Raw genomic sequence first — 20,367 nt, forward strand, 5'->3', positions numbered from 1 at the left:
TTTGGCAGAAGCCCACAGACTGAAGAATGAATGTTGGCATGGGGAGAAAGATCAGATAAACAGAAGTGACCAAAGTCATCTTCCAAGAGAGATGATCTGTGAAAGATATAAGTGGAAAAAAAAAAAAAGAGAGAGAGAGAGAGAGAGAGAATTGTGTCGTTATTTTTCTGCATTGTTATAACTTTATCTCAGAAAATCTATCCTCATTCAGAAATTTGTTTTTAAGTGAATTAGCCATGGGCATTAGGTCTTTCTCAGTCTGATGAATGCACTATGTGAAAGCATGATTCAAGCATGAAAGATTTCAACTTTAGGAAAGCAATGAGATTTAGAAATTAAATTAAAAAATTTGAAATAGCCCATCAATACTTAAAAATTTATTTTCTTCAGGCAAAGGTAACTTTGGATCTCAAAAATATTTTGTTCATTCTCTTTCATCTTTTAAATTTAAATAAAGAATGAAATACAAGAATTTATGTATTTAAATGTGACATAAATATAATTTATATCACATATAAAATAATATTTTAATGGACACAAAATTCATATAACATAAAACCCACCACTGAAATAAATTTAAGGTGCATAATTAAGTGGTTTTAAAAATATTTATAATGTAGCAAAGCCATTACTACTATCTAATTCCAGAGTATTTTCATCACTGAATATTCAAATAAATATTTGTAAAAAATTTGCCCCTCTTCATTTCTCCTGGTATCTATTAACCTACCTCCTCTCTCTCTAGTACTACCAATCCTGGAAATTTCATGTAAATGAATCATACAACATGTTTTCAAGGTGCGTGGGCATTGTAGCAACTTTTGGTACTTTATCCCTCCCCCCACATTTTTTTTTTTTAGCTCAAAATTATTATTTTTTCTTTTTTTATTGAAGTATTGTTGACATACAATGTTTACATTAGTTTTAGATAGTGCTTCATTCTCTTTTATGGTTAAATAATAAATAAAACATTTTATGGCTATACCACATTGTATTTATCCATCTATAAGATGATGGACGTTTGTGTTGTTTCTATCTGTGGGCTATTGTTTTAAGTCTTTCACAATTAAGTATGATGGAAGTGTGGATTTTGTATAGATGCCCTTTATCAAGGTAAGAATTTTCTTCTACTTTTAATTTGTTGAGTGTATTTATCATGAAAGAGTGTTGGAGTTTTTCAAAATCTTTTTCTGCATCCTTTTTTTCTTTATTATAGTAGCATGGTATGTTATTACACTGATCAATTTTGTATGTTGCACCAGCTTTGAATTTCTGGTATAAATCTCTCTTGGTCATGGTGTATAATCATTCTAATATGTTGCTGAATGAGGTTTGCTGGTATTCTGTTGAGGATTATTGTATCTATCTATAAGGGATATTGATCTGTAATTTCATTTCCTTGTGATGTTGGTTGGTGTCAGAGTAATGCTAGCATTGTAGATTGAGTTAGCAAGAATGCCTCTTCTATTTTGAAGAGTTTGTGAAGGATTTAAGATATTTTTCTTTAAGCATTTGGTAGATATGAAAACTTCTGGTACTGGACTTTCTTGTTATAGAAGTTTTTTGGTTACAGACTCATCCTTGTCACTTGTTACAGGTCTATTCTGATTTTCGATTTCTCTTTTTGTCTCTTTAGGTTTCATATATGTTTCGAGGAAATTATTCTGTACTGTAGTATTTTCACAACTACCACTGTTTTCAAGGCTACCACTGAGTTGAAGTATGGGGGATGAGAATAAGGTCAAATAAAAACAATAAAAAGCTTGCTCTTTTTACTGTGCTTCAGTCATTTTGTTGAATAACTGCTTCCCATGCTGCTTTTGGTAATTTCCAGGGTTCCAAAGAATTGATTCTGATAGTTTTGCCAGTGTCTCAGTTGCTTTTATGGAAGGATGAATTTAGGAGTTCCTCACTTGACCATTTTGTTGATATCATTCAAAAACAGTTTAATAAATCTGGACTTCATTCCATTTCTGTGAACTTTAAAACAAGTAAATCTATTTTTATTGATAAAAATTATTTTAATGTCTTCCTGTGAATAGATTTTAAGTATTTCTAATATAACCTTAAATTTGACCCTCTTTTAATTATATTTACATATTCTGAATAATTATATCTCTAATTGCACACTTATTTACACAAAGGTAAAATAATAGAGACTATATGCAGATAGAAGAGAACTTTTGGAAATATTTGTGAACATAGGCATAACTGATTCAGTTGATGGGAAAAGCTACAAAATCACAATTTAAATTTGCTTGCAAGTTATTATCTATATTTGTCACAGTCCATTGTGATTTAAATTGAAATTTGATTTGACCTTAAGATTTATTGCAATATAATTGTTTTTTCCATATCACTCATAACTATCTAAGAGGTAGGTTTTTATTGTCATTTCACTTATTTCCCCCCTGGGTTTTCCTGTTCAGGTCAAACAATATATATGTCTGTTACTAAGATGGAGGTATATATTGGGAAAATTATAAGATTTCCTTTTTTTCTTCTGGGATAACAATTAAAATATGTTTCATTGGAAAGTGAAGGAGAGAATGATTAATCACAAATTTGAAAAATCATAAACCTACCTTATTCATTTTTTAAAAATGATTTGTTAGTATTTAATTGTGTGTATGTGGACAGGAGTATTTCAACCAATCTCTTTGTAGAAAGATGTTTGTGTTGTTTTCAATATATTGCTTTTACGAATAACTTGGCCTATAAGATGTTGGTATTTTTAGCATAATATTTTCATGAAGAAATTCTAAAAGTGGGATTCTTGGATAAAATAATAAAAATCCATGAATATTCATTAGATATTTCCAAATTTATTTCTATAGGATCTGTTTCATTTTCCATTCTCAGGAGCATTTTTTTTTTTTTTTAAAGATTTCATTTATTTATTTGAGAGAGACAGTGAGAGAGAGCATGAGCGAGGAGAAGGTCAGAGAGCGAAGCAGACTCCCCATGGAGCTGGGAGCCTGATGTGGGACTCGATCCCGGGACTCCAGGATCACGCCCTGAGCCGAAGGCAGTCGTCCAACCAACTGCGCCACCCAGGCGTCCCTCTCAGGAGCATTTTAAGAGTGCTAGTTTTTCCCTCATCTGCCAAAAGAGAGTGTGTTGACAAGATTTTGAATGTTGCCAAACCGTAATATAAATAATTATATCTCCATAGAAATTTAATTTGTATTGGAACATCTTTTCAGATGCTTATGGGTTTTTTGAATATTTTTAATCTCTGGGAACTGTGTAGTATTTTGCACAATTTTTAAAGGGACTTCTAGTCTTTATTTTCTTGATTTCATGAGTTTTACCTCTGAGATACAAGTTGCAGATATTTTCTCCCAGTTTGTTAGTGTCTTTTGCTTTTCCTTCTAGTATTTTATTCAACACCTCCACCCTGCACACCACCCAGTTTAAAAAATCTCTTTTATGTTCACATCTCCTTATTGCTATATATTTTTTCCATTTCATTCTATTTCGTGTATAGTATGAAATTGGAAAGTTTAAATGAAATGATTAGCCAATTTATCAATCCTTTTTGTTTATTTGTTTGTTTCCTGGATTTCAGACCAGTTTAGAAAAGCTAACTGTAATAGCAGGTAACAAATTTTATTTTGCTTACTTTGCATGCTCGTATGATTTTAGTTTTACATTTAGATCATTGAAATGGTTGGGGTTTATTCTGCTGAATGGTGTGTGTTGCGGATCCAGTTTTTTCTTTGTCTAAATGTCTATACAGTTGTCCCAATACCATTTTTTTGAAAAGTTCATCCATTTTGCAGTATTTGATATTAGTATATGTGCTGCCGAAGCGAGCACCATTTTGCAGTATTTGAAAGGCCAGTCTTATTCTATATGAAATTTTCAAGTGGTCTTGTGTCTCTCTCTGAGTTCTCTATTCCACTGCATTGCTCTGTTATTCACATGGTTCTACACTATTTTAATTTTAGAGGCTTTGCAAAATGTTTACATATCTGGTAGAGTTAATCCCTCTCATTACTTTCTATTTTAGGACATGCCTGCCAGACACTAACCTTTGAATAAGAGCACATAGAAAAGAGGGGGAAATTACTATGATTTGGAATCTATTCCAACAAGCATTTACTAGAGAATGTACAGACAACTTTATTTTTCTCACACTGGAATTCACCACACACATAGTAAGGTGCAATTTTTTTTTTTTTTTCATGGCAAGTAATTAAGACCACAGAATCCATAGTCACAATCCCTGGGGTATCTAAGCTCCAACTATTACCAATTAATTGTGAGATCTTGGATAAATTATACTCTTTAAGCCTCAGCATCATTATGTTAAAAGGGAAAAATAATGAAATGACAACCTGACATTGTGGTGAATGTTAAATATAGAAAATGCATATTAATAGTTTAGCATGGTAACTGGCAAATAGAAAACTCTCAATAAAAATAATAGCTTATTGTGCTGGTACAGAATAGTTTTCTATCTTAAATGCTGTGAGGATAGAATTTAGTTATTTTTTAAGTAGCTTATTTTTTTTTTATTTTTCTAAAGATTTTATTTACCCGTTTGACAGAGAGACAGACCGACAGAAAGCACAAGTCAGGGGAGTGGCAGAAGGAGAGGGAGAAGCAGGCTCTCCACTGAGCAGGGAGCCAATGCAGCGCTCAATCCCAGAACTCTGGGATCATGACCTGAGCAGAAGGCAGATGCTTAACCCACTGAATCACACAGATGCCCCTAAGTAGCTTATTTATACACACATTTATGCACAGTAAATATCTGCAAATTGTCAACGAAATTCTCCAAAATTGAGGGGTTCTTAACTCATCTCATTTAATGATCTAAATATGCATAAAAGGAAACTGCAGTCCAGAGAGATACATGTTTTGCCTAAGATCCCACAGAAAAATGATGACAGTCAAAGTCTTCTCAATTTCTTTCCTTTCTCTCAGAAGTTGGGGGTAGAACAAGATGGTATATGAATTATTTTCCAATGATTACAATTTAAAAAGCAGATATATTTGTCTTCTCATAGAAAAGCTGACCATTGTACTGCTTCGGTTTTAAAAATCTTTTTTATGTTCACATTTCCTTATTGCTATATATATATATATATATATATATATTTCTATTTCATTCTATTTCATGTATAGTATGAAATTGGAAGGTTTAAATGAAATGATTAGAATTTATCTGCCCAAACTCTATCTCCAAATAATAAAACCTGGCTCCTATGTTGGCATTATTAAGTTTCAACTTCACACTAACAATTTAAACACTCTGTAGCTGGAAAGCTGATCGTGCAGTATAATTTATCTTCATGTTTGGCTGATGAAGTCTAGAAAGAAATCATCACATCGTATATTCTTGCATATCTCAATGCTGTCAGCTTAATCAAACCAGCTGCATCATTGTTTTTGCAATAGGCACGAGTCCACAAAAGGAGTGGATATACAACATGGCATATTTCAAAATACATTGAGTGCAGTTTTATACGTTGTAAGTGCTTATCTCTAATATGAGTTACTGTCCCTCTGCACAGTTAGGAATCATCAGTAGAGGATTTTTTTCCTCACTGACTTGTACGTGGGCTCTGTAGTAGTGGTCTGCAATACCATAATTTGAAAGTAAAAGGGAAAGCTAAAAGCAGCCCCCAAATTAAAATTTCTCTCATCATGAGTATGAAAATGCAACATGAGAAAGGTACATCACCAAAGGATAATACTGAGAGGTAAAACATATTTGGGAGGCTTTTTACATTGAGCAACGATCCTTCAGGGACACCTGGGTAACAGACTTGGTTAAGCCAGAATCTTGGTTTCTGCTCAGGGCATGATCTCAGGGACATGACATGGAGCCAAGTTGGGCTCTAGTCGTTGAGCCTATTTATAGATTCTTTTTTTTTTTTTTTCCAATTTATTTATTTTCAGAAAAACAGTATTCATTATTTTTTCACCACACCCAGTGCTCCATGCAAGCCGTGCCCTCTATAATACCCACCACCTGGTACCCCAACCTCCCACCCCCCCGCCACTTCAAACCCCTCAGACTGTTTTTCAGAGTCCATAGTCTCTCATGGTTCATCTCCCCTTCCAATTTACCCAAAAGCACATACCCTCCCCAATGTCCATAACCTTCCCCCCTTCTCCCAACCCCCCTCCCCCCAGCAACCCACAATTTGTTTCGTGAGATTAAGAGTCACTTATGGTTTGTCTCCCTCCCTATCCCATCTTGTTTCATGGATTCTTCTCCTACCCACTTAAGCCCCCATGTTTTATAGATTCTTTCTGTCTCTCCCTCTTTCGCTTTCCCTCTGCAATTCTCTCCCACTCTTTCTTTCTCTCTTTCTCTCTAAAATAGATTAAAAATCTTAAGAAAAAAAAACATCCGCCCTTCAGTGATATCCAAGCTTGAATGTGATATGCAGATTAGCTTTGATGAAATGCATGGCTCAGACAGAAGGCATTGTTGATGATTTCATTAAAGAGGGAAAAAAAGAGAGAGAATGCCAAGCAGCTGGGCTTGTATAAAATACAGATACCCAGGCTCTCTCTAAACATTTTGATTTAGCAGGTTGTGGAAGTGGCTTGAGAATTTAAATGTTTCCAACCAACCTAGGTCAATCTGACACATTTGCTCCAAATGTATCCACTCTGAGACAGTACTCCAGAGGAGGAAGGAGACATTGCATGACCTGAAAACCTTGGTGCAGAATGTGACTATCAAAATATAAACAGGAGACATTATGGTTTAACTCGGAATCCACCAGCAATGATTTTAGCAGTGAAGCGATACCTTTTATATAAAGCAGTGGTTTACAAACCTAATGGCCTATCAGAACACCTAGAGGGATTTATTCTGCTATAGAAGGCTCTGAAGAACATCCAGAATTGAGAAGGACAGGTTGTATTTGTCTGAATACCAGAACACATTCTGAAAGGCTCTGTTTACAGTTTAAATTACCACTCAGTGTGAGTCTCCCTTTATTAGGAATGTATGGAAAAAGGATGACGGAATGAAGGTATAAAAGGGCATTTTTAGTCAAAGTATTCATCTTGACAAATGTAATACTATGAATCATGTATTTTTTTTTACAGTTTTTTTTCCCAATTTATTTATTTTCAGAAAAACAGTATTCATTATTTTTTCACCACACCCAGTGCTCCATGCAAGCTGTGCCCTCTATAATACCCACCACCTGGTACCCCAATCATGTATTACTGTGACACATCAGCACAGACAAAATTTTACTTTAAAATTTACTTTATTGTGGTATTTGATAGAAGTGATAGAAGTACTACTTCAATGATGTAATAACTCTGCAAGATTTTATTATAAGGCCCATCTCCTCTCTCTAATATTAATTTCTCAAATAGAAATGTATTTCCAGAAGTGACTTCATAACTAGGGGGTTTTCAATCCACTGTTTAACCCTGAGATGAGTGTTAAACATATTTTTGTTCTAAATAGCACAAGGAAGAAAATTTTCTGTAGACTTTGCCAACATATATTTGTTTTTGCATATGTCATATATTGCTGTATATTTATAAAATCTTTGATATACATTGATCTTACCGTTTTCTTTCACAGCTATGCCTTACTTTGCAAAAAAAAAAAAAAGTGTTTAGAACTTAATTATGACAAGATGTAAATAGAAAACCAAGTGATAGGAAATAATTTTCTAAAATCTGTAATGCTTTCTATCAAGTGGAATGATTTAGTTTTAGATTAGAAATACTTTGTTCTTCCCTTTATTTTTTCATTAGTTATGTTTTGTTTCTAAACAAGTTAATGCAAAATAAAGTGGCCTAAAGTAAAAACAATTTATGGTTCTTCTGAACTCCGCTGGTCAACTGGTCTCAGTCAGGCAATTCTTCAGATGGTCTCTCTTGTGTTCACTTTTGAAGTTGCAGAAGGGAGCAGCTGGTCCTGGCAATCTCAAGATGGCCTTATTTACATACCCGGCACTGATGGTAGTTTCGGCAGGGGCCTCTTGGTTTTCTTCCATGCGGTTTCTCAGCCTCCAGAGATCTAGACAAGCTTCATTACAAGGTACCATTTGGGTTCCAGATAGCAAAGAAATTACCAGGTCTCTAAGGACCTAGTTTCTGGAACTGACACTTCATTATCTTTACCATATTCTGATGGTCAAGGCAATCATAAGTCCAGCCCACGTTCAGCTGGAACAGAAATAGTCCCCACATTTTGAACAAAGAAGAGGTATAAAGACTTAAAGATGGAAAGAGTTGGGCACCTGGGTGGCTCAGTAGTTTGGGCCTCTGCCTTTGGCTCGTGTCATGATCTCGGGGTCCTAGGATTGAGTCCTGCATCGGTCTCTCTGCTCAGCAGGGAGCCTGCTTCCTTACCCCTCTATCTCTCTGCCTGCCTCTCTGCCTACCTGTGATCTCTCTTTGTCAAATAAATAAATAAAATCCCTTTAAAAAATAGAAAGATGGAAAGAGTTTTGGTGACCATCTTTGTAGACAATCTACCTGATCTTGAATGAATTCTTGCAATGCATTTTTATATATTAGCAAATTGATCATTATAAGTAAATCCACTAATCTCTCAGCAAGCAAAAATATTGGATATAATTTAACATATACTTGTGTAATACTTAATTTTTAGTAGAATTCATAGTTATACCTTTAGAAGTCTGGATTTTAGAGAATAGAGAATATAGGAGGTAAGAAATGGGAGCTAAAGATTTACAAGAGAATCTCATCTTTTTATCTAAAAAAAAGCAATGTATCATTTTTAATTGTTAAGGAGAATGTATATACTTAAACATGTAATTAATGTTCTACTTGATTTATTCACTATTTTTAAAGGAATTTCTAATAATGTATGTGACAGCTAATGTCAGTGTATGGTATGAAATTTAAGCTCTGGGGGACCTGGGTGGCTCAGTCATTAAGTGTCTGCCTTTGGCTCAGGTCATGATTCCAGAGTCCTGAGTTGGAGCAGGGCATGGGGCTCCTTGCTCAGCAGGAGGCCTGCTTCTACTTCTCCCACTGCCCTTGCTTGTGTTCCCTTTCTTGCTGTCTTTCTCTCTGTCCACTAAATAAATAAATTAAATAAATAAATACATACATAAATACATATAAATATATAAATAAATATAGGCTCTGTTAGACATTTAAAAATATCTGGCATGAAAATAGAATCAATAGGATTGAATAATCCTGAGTATGGGTAAAATATAACCTCAAAATATGAAAAAAAATCTAAATTCATTTCCCATCAATATTTTGCAACCCTTTCTCAATATCTTTGAAATTCCATTCCCACAATTCCTCCCAAGAGAATTCTGACCATACATTAAAAAGAAATAGTGAAAATAAAACTTGATTTAATTATGTCTATTGATGGTCACAGTTACTATAATTTTTCTTTTCATAAATTTGACATGTTTATTTAACAGCCACTCAAGGCTCCAGAAAACACTGTTTTCACTTTAATACAATGGAAAGGGCAACGATATTATAGCATTCCAACTCAATAAACAAATCTATCTATGTATTTATCATCTATCTACCTAACTACCTATCTATTATCTCTCTATCTACCTAAGTTTGTTATTTTCACCTGGGTTTTCTATGGTAATTCAGTAATTCTCTGAAGAGTTTATCATTAAACAGGCAAAAAAAAAAAAAGGCGTTATCTATAGCTACATCTTCCTCTTTTCTTCCTTATAGAAGATTGTGTTATTTTATTTTGTAGTGGTGTAAGTGGAAAAATAGTAAATGCTGAGTTCTAAGAACTGAATCTTTTGATACATTATTTCCATTGATGGGATGTAAAGAACTCCTATACTCGGAATAGAAGCTAAAATGATGGCTGGGTTGGAACTCCCATGCTGCTTTTCACTCCAGTGCATAACAAAGGCTCCGCTTGAATAACTTCAATCTACTTAGTATGAACTAATCTCAACCTTTGCAAGTGATATTAATGGCATAACATAGAATGAAGTAGCACAAAGGAGTGTACTCTTGGAATAGAGAATAGGAAAAAAGAAAAAAATATATATATACCTGCTTTATTGCTTAGAAAGTTACCTTGTTTTCATTAAAAGCATCATTTTATGGTTGTTGAAAATGATCATAAAACAGAACTGCCTTTTATTACAGTGCATATATGCAGATTTGTGAACAAAAGAAACACTGTGACCTCAGATATATATTTTAATAAGCATTCAATGAATATAATTTTCATCAACCCTGATTGTGCTCAAGTGTTTTTAAGATTTGACACTTAAAAATAAACATCTTCTTAACTAATAGTTGTTGAGAAGAAACTATGTGCCAAACACCACGCAAAATTCTGGGCATACAGCAGTAAAGACTCTGCTTTTAAGGAGCTTAGAGTCAATTTTGGTAATGGAAAAGTCAATTGATCATTAAAATCCAGTAATTTAAATAATGTTCTAGAAGAAAGTACAGCAAATTAGAACACCCACATTACGTATTATTGTGAAGAATTAGGACACCTGCTATCATGAAGACTTCCACAAATGATATCTATTGAGTTAAAAAGGGTAATTTTATATTTAACAATTAAATGATAAAGAGTAGGATATTCCAGTTGGAGAAAAAAACAAAAACAAAAAACAAAAAACAGTGTGCAATTTCATGTGCAGCATCAAAGACTGTGACTGAATTGGATGCTGTTGGTGCCGCTCAAACCTCCATTCTAGTATGTGCAGTTGCATCTTATGGTTAGTTTCTGTGGCTTTTTTGGTTTTGTTTTTGAGGGTTCTCTCTTGGCATGCACACCATGTAGAATTAATGTTCCAGGGAACAGTGCTTGAGCAGTAATGAATTGAAATTGGGCGATAAATACCATATTTCGTTGCAATCATGATGAGACATCTCCAAGGTGCGTTGCATGTAGTGTCCCAGAGTTCCACAAGAGGACAGTCCATCATGGTAGCCAGTTCTTTTATGCAACATGTTTTTGTTTCCTTTTCTTCCTTACCTCACATATCCATCCTCTAGAAGTGTTTTTGAGATCAACTCCCAAATCAATTACTTGCTCTTAAATCATTGTCTCAAGTTTTGCTTTTAGGAAAAGCCAGCCTAAAATAATATCAGCTCATAATAGCCTGGTACAACTGGGATGAAGGGTATGGGTAAAATAATACTAAAAATATCATGCACCATAAGATCTATCTATCTATCTATCTATCTGCCATCTATCTATCCATCATCTATCTATCTATTTATTTATTTTAGAGAGAGACGAGGTGGGGGGCACAACAAGTGCAAGCAGAGGGAAAGGGACAAGAAGACTCTGGACTGAGAACACAGCCCGATGTGGGCTCAATCCCATAACCATACTCTGGACTGAGCCCACAGCCCGATGCAGGCTCAATCCCATTACCCTGAGATCATGACAAGAGCCAAAATCTAGAGTCTAACACTCAACCTAAGCCACCCAGGTGCCCCTAAAAATCTCACGCAATGTAAAACACTAAGGGGAATGAGGGCACAAATGCACAGATACACACGTTTGCAGATACACACACATAGAAATTAAAATGCCTAGTCACAAATTTAAGAATAATTAACTTTTTAAAAAATTTTTTTCAAGTTATTTATTTTCAGAAAAACAGTATTCATTATTTTTTCACCACATCCAGTGCTCCATGCAATCCGTGCCCTCTGTCATACCCACCACCTGGTACCCCAACCTCCCACCCCCCCGCCACTTCAAACCCCTCAGATTGTTGAACACTTACTATGTTCCAAATATTGTGCTAAGCTCATCATATAAGAACTTTGTCTTTACTTTTCACAACAATTTTATGAGATCAGTTATATATTTTTCCTGTTTACTGATTAGGAAACAAGGCATGGAGTGATTATTTCCTATTTGGTAAATAGTAAACCTGTAGTCCAGAAGATAAATACTTCACTTAGAGAGTTTGAAGGATGCTGAGCCCTGGAACGTCCTGGAAAGAAGGAACAAAGGTGAGGAAGAGGGAAGAGTTTGGGTATCTTTGGGAACAATGGAGAAAATATAACCCAAGGTCATGTTGAAGAAAGGAACTACATGGCAGAGAAAATGTCTCCAATTACACAGTTATGATGAGTCCTAATAAAATAGTAAAAATCAGGGCCATCTGGGTGGCTTAGGCAGATAAGCATCTGCCTTTAGCTCAGGTCATGATCTCAGTGTCCCTGGATCAAACCCTGCTTCAGATTCCCTGCTCAGTGGGGAACCTGCTTCTCTATCTCCCTCTGCTCTTCCCTCCTCCCTATCTCTCAAATAGATAAATAAAATCTTTAAAAAATATAGTAATAATCATAATGTTTATTTTGTGTTTGGCACTGTACCATTGGGTACTATACTTACAAAATAATTGTTACTCTCATTGTCCTGAATAGGGAACTGAGGGCTACTGATTTTAAAAGAGAACAAGTAAGACCTACAAGGAAGAAACCAACTTTACAGCTCCAGGGTTACACTATCATCTATCATTTATTATCTATCTGGCTGCCCTATTTACATTCCTCCTATCAAAGTTCTATCATATATATAAAGTTAATTTGAAAAAAGAAATAAAAACATCATATATTTAGTAGTAGAACCATCCACTTAAGTTTACATTACAGTTTTAGCATGAAGATAAATAAAGTGAATTATAACAATCTCAAACAGAGAGGAGAGAAGAATTCAGAAGGCTCTGTTATAAGTATTTGTACTACATGTTAAGTACTATGGTGCTACTGAATGTGGAATTTAGATTAGTTAAAAATGTATATTGAATGTTCTAAGGAAAATTATTTTTTTAAAGTTCAATTAATACAATAAGAGAGGAAATAATATAGAATGCTATAACGTAGTTCCTTAAAACTAGAGAATACAGAAAAAAGGAGGAGGAGAATAAATGCAACAAAGAGAAGACACTTTCATGATAGATATTAATCCATCTCTATACATCATCACTTTAAATATGAATTGTTAGAATACATAATTTAAACAGCAGAAGTTTTTCAGAGTGAATAAACTAATATTAATAATAAATTAGTGATTCATAAATAAACTAATTAAAATCACTAATAATTAATGTTATAATTGATAAGCAACAATAATAATAATAACCAACACAAGATGTGTCTATTGAAACCTACTTTACATACAAAGATTCTAATTAAAAGCATAAATAAAGATATACTGAAATAACACCAATCAAAATTAAGCTGGAGTGGCTATATTAATTTCAGATAAAACTGATTGCAGGACAAAGGGAATTATTAGGGGAAAAGAGAATCATTACATAACGATAAATGGGTGTAATCTACAAAAGGACAGAACTATTTATATATGTATTCAACTAATGTCAGAGTGTTTAATATAGGAGGAAAAAATCTGATAGAACTACAGAGAAAAATAGACAAATTTCATGATTACATTGAAGACTTCACTGTTTTTGATAGATCAAAAAAAAAAAATAATTTAGTTGACCTAAACATCACTATCAATCAACTTGATCTAATTTACATTTACATACTGCTCTGCCAGCAAGAGCAGACTATATATATTTCTTTTGTTCACATGGAATATTCACCAAGATAGACCCCATTTTGACCCTGAAAATAAACCTTAAAAAATCTAACGGCAGAAAGATCTAATATCAATAACATAAGCTTTCACCATATAGAACTAGAGAGAGGAGAGTAATTTTAGCCTAAAGAAAGGAAAAAAGAAGAATTAATTAAAAAAATAAAGCAGAGAAAAAAAAATAAAGCAGAATCCATGAAATTAAAAATAGGATCACAATAGAGAAAATCAACAAAAGTAAAATTTGGTGTCTTGAAAAGATCAATAAAGTTTATAAACTTCAAATCAAACTGACAAAGATAAAAAAAATAGACAAGTTATCAATATTAGAAATGAAAGAGACATGATCACTATTGATACCTTGGACATTAGAAAGTTAATAAAGGAATACTATGAATAATTCTATGTCCACCAACTTGAAATACTCCAAATTCTTTTAAGACATAAACTTACAAAGGAGGTAGATATTTAATAAAGAAATGATAACAATTTTCCACAATCTATTCCAGAAAATAAAAGAGAGAACATTTCTAACACATCCAATGAGGCTAACACTACTCCAATATTAACGTGAAATAAAGGCATAATAAAAAAGAAACACACACACACACACACACACACTCATACCACTAATATAGACACAAAAATCAAATTTAATAATGTATAGAAATAATTATACATTATGGGCAGGGGGATTTATTCCATGTTTGCAAGTTTGGTTCAACATTTGAAAATCAATATAACCTACACATTAATATTCTAAAGAAAAATCATAAATCATATCAATAGCAGCAAAAGGACTTGAAAAACTCCAACACCCCTTCATTATTAAAAAAAAAAAATGAATAGAAGAGAACTTCCTAAACTGGATCGTGAATGCCTGCAAAAAATACCTACAGCTAACATCATACCTACTGGGAACAGACTGAATGCTTTACTGCTGAAGCTGAAAGAAAGCAAAAATATCATCTCTTTATATTCCTATTCAACATCATATTGGAAGTTCTAGCTGGTGAAATGAAACAAATAAAATAAAACAAAATAGGGGCACCTTGGTGGCTCAGTGGATTAAAGCCTCTATCTTCAGCTCAGGTCATGATCCCAGGGTCCTGGGACCGAGCCCCTCATTGGGCTCAGCACGGAACCTGCTTACCCTCCTCTCTCTCTCTGCCTGCCTCTCTGCGTACTTGTGATCTCTGTCTATCAAATAAATAAATAAAATCTTAAAAAAATAAAGTAAAGTAAAATAAAAATGTGTACAGATTGGAAAGGAAGACATAAAACTTTCTTTGTTCCCTGAATACATTATAATACATTGAAAATCCCAAAGAATCAATAGGAAAACTTCTAAAACTTATAAGCAAATATATCAAGGTGGTAGGATACAAATTTCATATATAAAAGTTAATTGCCTTTCTACATCAGCAATAAACAATTGGAATTTAAAATTTGAAAAAAAAATTTGAATCCAAAAGAAGTAAATTCCTAGGTTGTAAATCTAACAGACTATTTATAGAGTTTATATATGGAAAGCTACAAAACTCCAATGAAAGAAATTAAAGAATATCTTATAAATGGAGAGATATACTGTATTCTTAGTTTATATCATTTTTTTAAGATTTTATTTATTTATTTGAGAAAGAGAACACAAGCGAGGGGGAGGGGTAGAGAGGGAGGAAGAAGCAGACTCCCGCCCACATGGGGCTGACGCTAAGACCCCAAGATCATCACCTGAGCCAAAGGCAGAGGCTCAACTGACTGAGCCACCCAGGAGCCCCTGTTCTCTTTTCCTAAAGAGATAGTCTGTACCCAAAGTAAATACTGTGAAGATGTTAACTCTTTCCAACTTGATCTATGGATTCAATTCAATCTTTATCAAAATCCCAGAAAGCTCTTGTTGATATAGACAAACTGATTGTAAGGTTTGTACAAATAGGCAAAGAATCAGAGTAAGAAAAATGAAAAAGGAGAACAGAGTTGCACTGATATTACCCAATTTCAACACCTACTAAAAAGCTGCAGTGATCAAGACAGTTCGGTATGAGTGAAAAAGCACAGAAATACAGCTGTACGACAAAACAGAAATAGATCTACAAAAACATAGTGCACTAATTTATTTTCAAGGAACAAGTCAATTCCAGATAGAAAGAATAGTTTTTTTTTGACACACAGTTTTGAACAATTGGTGTTGAATGCAAAAGAAGAAATCTTGACACAGAACTTTCACCTTTTTCTCAGTAAATAACTCGAGAGTGATTATAGACATACTTGTAAAATGCAAGACTCTAACACTTCTGGAAGATAATGTAAGAGAAAATTTGTTTATTATTACTATTATTTGGCAATGAGTTTTTAGATGCAACATCAAATCCACAATCCATGAAATAAATATTGCCAAGTTGGGCTTTATTAAAATTAAAAAAAATAATTATGTGAAAGGCTATTTAAAAAATGGGGGGAGGGAGCCACAGATAGGAAAAATGCTGCAAAACACATATCTGGTAAGGTTCTTATACAAATTCTGAAAGTCAACAGTAAGAAAATAAATAACTCTATTTGAAAACGAGCAAATGATCTGAACAAATACTTCACCAAAGAAGATATTCACATGTCAAATAAGCACGTGAAGAGACATTCAACATGATTTTTCATTATAGAATATCAAGTTTAAACAGCAATGAGATAACATCACACATCTATTAAAATGACTAGAATCCAAAATACTGACAATACCAATTCCAGGCAAAGATGAAGCACAACCGGAAGGCTCTATCATCCACCGCTTATAAAAAATGTGTAGTTATTCTCTCACTTTGGAAGACTATATTACGTACTATTACGTTTTTCACAAACGTAAATATAATCTTACCACGTGACTCAGAAATTGCACTCCTGATTTGGAAATGTGTATCCACACAAAAACCTGCTTGTGAATATTTATAGTATATTTATTAATAATCAAAATAGGGAAGCAACCAAGTTGCCCTTCAACAAGTGAGTACAGAAACAACTGTTACATTTTAACAAAAAAGTGTTTTTTGACTATTTAAAATGTGAACCATCAAGTCACAGAAATACACAGATGAATATCAAATTAATATTGCCACATATAAAAATTCCATGTGAAATTTTACATAATCTGCATTTCCATTTTTATGGCATTCTGGAAAGGGAAATATTATAAGTATGATAAAAAAGTATCAGTGGTTGCTAGAATTTCAGGGAGCAGGGTTGTTGAATTGTGAGGCACAGGAGATATGCTAGAGTAGCGAGACTCAGTAGTAACATAATTACATACATCATGACAATGTGCATTTGTCCAAGCCCATAGGAACATGACAGCACATAGAGTGACCTTTAATTTACATAAATAAAAAAAAATCATCTAGGAGGTTTGGGGTGCTAAAATAGAAAGTGTTCCGTGATTGAACAATCTAAATGCATTACAAATGTATAAAACACTTGCACTGAAATTGCTGACCTAAGTTACTGGAAATAAGTCAAGTTTGTAAGAGTCAAGGTAAAATAGACCATCCATAAGGACTGCACTCTGGTCGATAAGGAAAATATTTCCCGTGAGTATATGAGTAAATAACTCTGATACTGCTATTCATGTATACTGAAAATGAATGAGTAAGTAAAGGAATGGGAGATTATGGGAGGCAAAGTTCTCACTGATGTTCTGGGAGGTTACAGAGAAGCAGATACAGAGGCTAGAATGATCCACATGATGATGGGTTACCATTGATGATAGCAGTATGAACTCATGTTTCACTTAATATTAGATTCAGATGTTTATGTGCAGGCATATTTACAGATATGTGCACATATGCAGGTTAATAACACACATAATTTTTCTTTTTGCTCTCAGCTGAGAGGGCCTCCAGATCTGGGTTTTTAATACCATTTTCCAAGACAAGGAACTCAGGTTCCTTGGAAAAAGGACTAATAGTAGGACTGGGGAAGAAATACACAAAATGACCCTGGCACATCTTGTAGTATCAGAAAGCCAGCAAGTGCTAGAAACACGCCCCCACCCTGCACAACACACTAATATAAATATGTGATATAATAAAGAAATAAATGGAAGAGAAGAAAATAATCTCTAGTGCAGAATTACAAATAATTTATGTAAATAGTTTGCTTTCAAATAGGTAGAGATTTACCTGACCTGAACTAAAACTGAGTTGGACAATTAACCCACTGAGCCACCCCCCCCAACCAAATAAAGCTTATTAAAAAATACATAGCTGGGTGTGAGCTATACTTTTTTTTTAATTTATTTTTTTTTCCAATTTATTTATTTTCAGAAAAACATTATTCATTATTTTTTCACCACACCCAGTGCTCCATGCAAGCCGTGCCCTCTATAATACCCACCACCTGGTACCCCAACCTCCCACCCCCCTATACTTTAAAATTTTTTTAAACTGAAAAAAAAAATAAAATACATGGGGCTTAAGTTAACTATGGGATTAAGAGTGCAACATTTAAAAGATTTGACAGCAATATGTAAAAAAGTTAGAAAGCAAGGAAGAAAGCATCACAATCTGACTCGTGTTAAATGGCTAAGTGCCTACATAGTATGGTAAATTATCTCAGAGAAGACCTCACAGTTCTTTTTTTTTTTTTTCTTTTCACTACTTGTATGTTATTCATTCATTCATTCATTCATTCGTTCATTCATTTATTCTGTTATGATAGTCACCATATAGTACATCATTAGTTTTTGATGTACTGTTTCATGAGTCATAGTTTTTGTATAACACCCAGTTCTCCATGCAGTATGTGCCCTCTTTAATCACTGGGCTAACCCATCCCCACATCCTCCTCTCTTCTAAAACCCTCAGTTTTTTTCCCCGGAGTCCACAGTCTCTCATGGTTCTTCCCCTCTTCTGATATCCCCCCACCCCCTTCATTTTTCCCTCCCTTTTCCTAATGTCCTCCATAGTATTCCTTATGTTCCACAATAGGTGAAATCATATGATAATTGACTTGCTCTATTTGACTTATTTCACTCAGCATAATCTCCTCCAGTTCCATCCATGTTGATGCAAAAGTTGGGTATTCATTATTTTTGGGTGGTTGAGTAATATTCCATTGTATATATGGACCCCATCTTTATCCATTCGCCTATTGAAGGGCATTTCGGCTCTTTCCACAGTATGACTGTTGAACCTCACAGTTCCTAAAGGAAATGAGCTCCCAGTCTCTTCTGGCCCATCAGCTTGACTCCTGTGCCTACTACCCTGTGTGCCAGAGGAAAGGAAAAGAGAGAGAGAAAAAAAGAAAAGAGAGAAAAATATCAGTGAGAAGAGGAAAAGATTACCCTGAGAGGTGTGGAGGTTTGTATGAAGGGTTGTATCACATGATTCTGGGGAGGTAGCAGAAGGTGAATAACCCCAGACTGCAGGCTGTAATACCAGATGTGAATGGGTGTGGCTGATAACAGGAGAGGTGAACCATTGTAGCTGGTAGATGTTTGAGGTGTGTGTGTGTGTGTGTGTGCTCTCGTGTGCACGTGAGGCGGTCCATTTTGTTTATTTCTGCTTACCTCCATTCCGCTGGATACAGTTTTCTGTGTTTTCCTAGTGTTTCTTGCAGAGAAATTCATGCATAAGCAAACATGAAATTCACGTTATGCTCAAATTGTTCTCTAATATATCAAACCTATTGGAACAAATTCACATGTTGAAAACAAGTGTTGCAACACAAGTGACCGTCCAAGCAAATATGAATACAAAGAGACATTCTTCTTCTCGTTGTAAAAAAAGTAGCTTATTTACTAAATGTAATCTGCTCCTTCTTTCTTCTTTGGGAGTGTTCAAGGTGTCTGAGGTCTGAGGATGACCAAGTTTAAAAACTGAGACTTCAATGCCAAAATATTTACAGTAGGTTTGATGCTGTACAACCTAGACACTATTGTCAAACATTAACCTCCAAATAAGATATTTCAAGCCTCTCTTAACACCTGAACTACGTGTGTGGCTTTTTAAATAGTAAGATATCCAAGCTTTACTCTAAAGTGTTCTTGAAACTTTGTTGGCATACAAACCCTTTGGAATATTCATTAAAAAAATGTGCGTGAACAAATGTTTCTCCAGAACTACTGCATGTGAATCATAGATGCAAGGGAGATTCTGAACCTTATATGATTAACAACAAAGGTTATTTTTAAACAAAAATAAATTTTAGTAACATTGATTTAGATCCACACAATCAGAATAGCTGAGGCTGAAATTCTGAGATATATCTATGTATATCTATATCTGTATCTATGTCTATATCTATATCTATCACAACTGATGAGTATCATGAACATCCAAATTTGGGAACTGCTTCTTAATACTGCCAGTGTCGCTCAGAAACATTCTTCCTGCCCCAAAGCACATAACCATGATTCCTGTGGTCAACTGTTTTGCCTGATGGTCGTTTAGCAGATTCTTGGTCAATTTTAGCAATCTTCAAAGAAGAGTTAGAGTGATTTATCACAAATAGTAGATGCGCATATTAAAACTATAAAGCATACATGGTAAACCTAAAGCTCACTTGTAAAAATCAGGGTAGAAAAATGTGTAAACCACAGAATCTCTGCAGGGTAAATGGAATTGCATGCGTATCTTCTTTGCTACATCTGGAAGCTTATGCTCTGCTGTCCTGGATTGCTTAGCTGTCTCTAAGTGTGCTTCTGCCCTGCTCATTGTTGGCTGGGGTCTGGCTGAATGGTTTGCTGCTCCTGAAATCATACCAGCTGTTCAGGTTTCCTTGTCACCATTTGAAAGGCTTCTCTCTCTCTCTTTCTCTTTTATTTCTATTCT

General features: G+C 34.3%; 1 pseudogene; it reads right to left on the reverse strand.

Annotated features, from left to right (window-relative positions):
* LOC122894475 overlaps positions 1 to 19,109 on the reverse strand; it is a 58,326-nt pseudogene extending 39,217 nt beyond the window's left edge.
* Positions 19,110 to 20,367: the final 1,258 nt, after the last annotated feature.

Source organism: Neovison vison, chromosome 13, assembly GCF_020171115.1.
Source record: "Neovison vison isolate M4711 chromosome 13, ASM_NN_V1, whole genome shotgun sequence".
In the NCBI taxonomy this organism is placed as follows: domain Eukaryota; kingdom Metazoa; phylum Chordata; class Mammalia; order Carnivora; family Mustelidae; genus Neogale; species Neogale vison.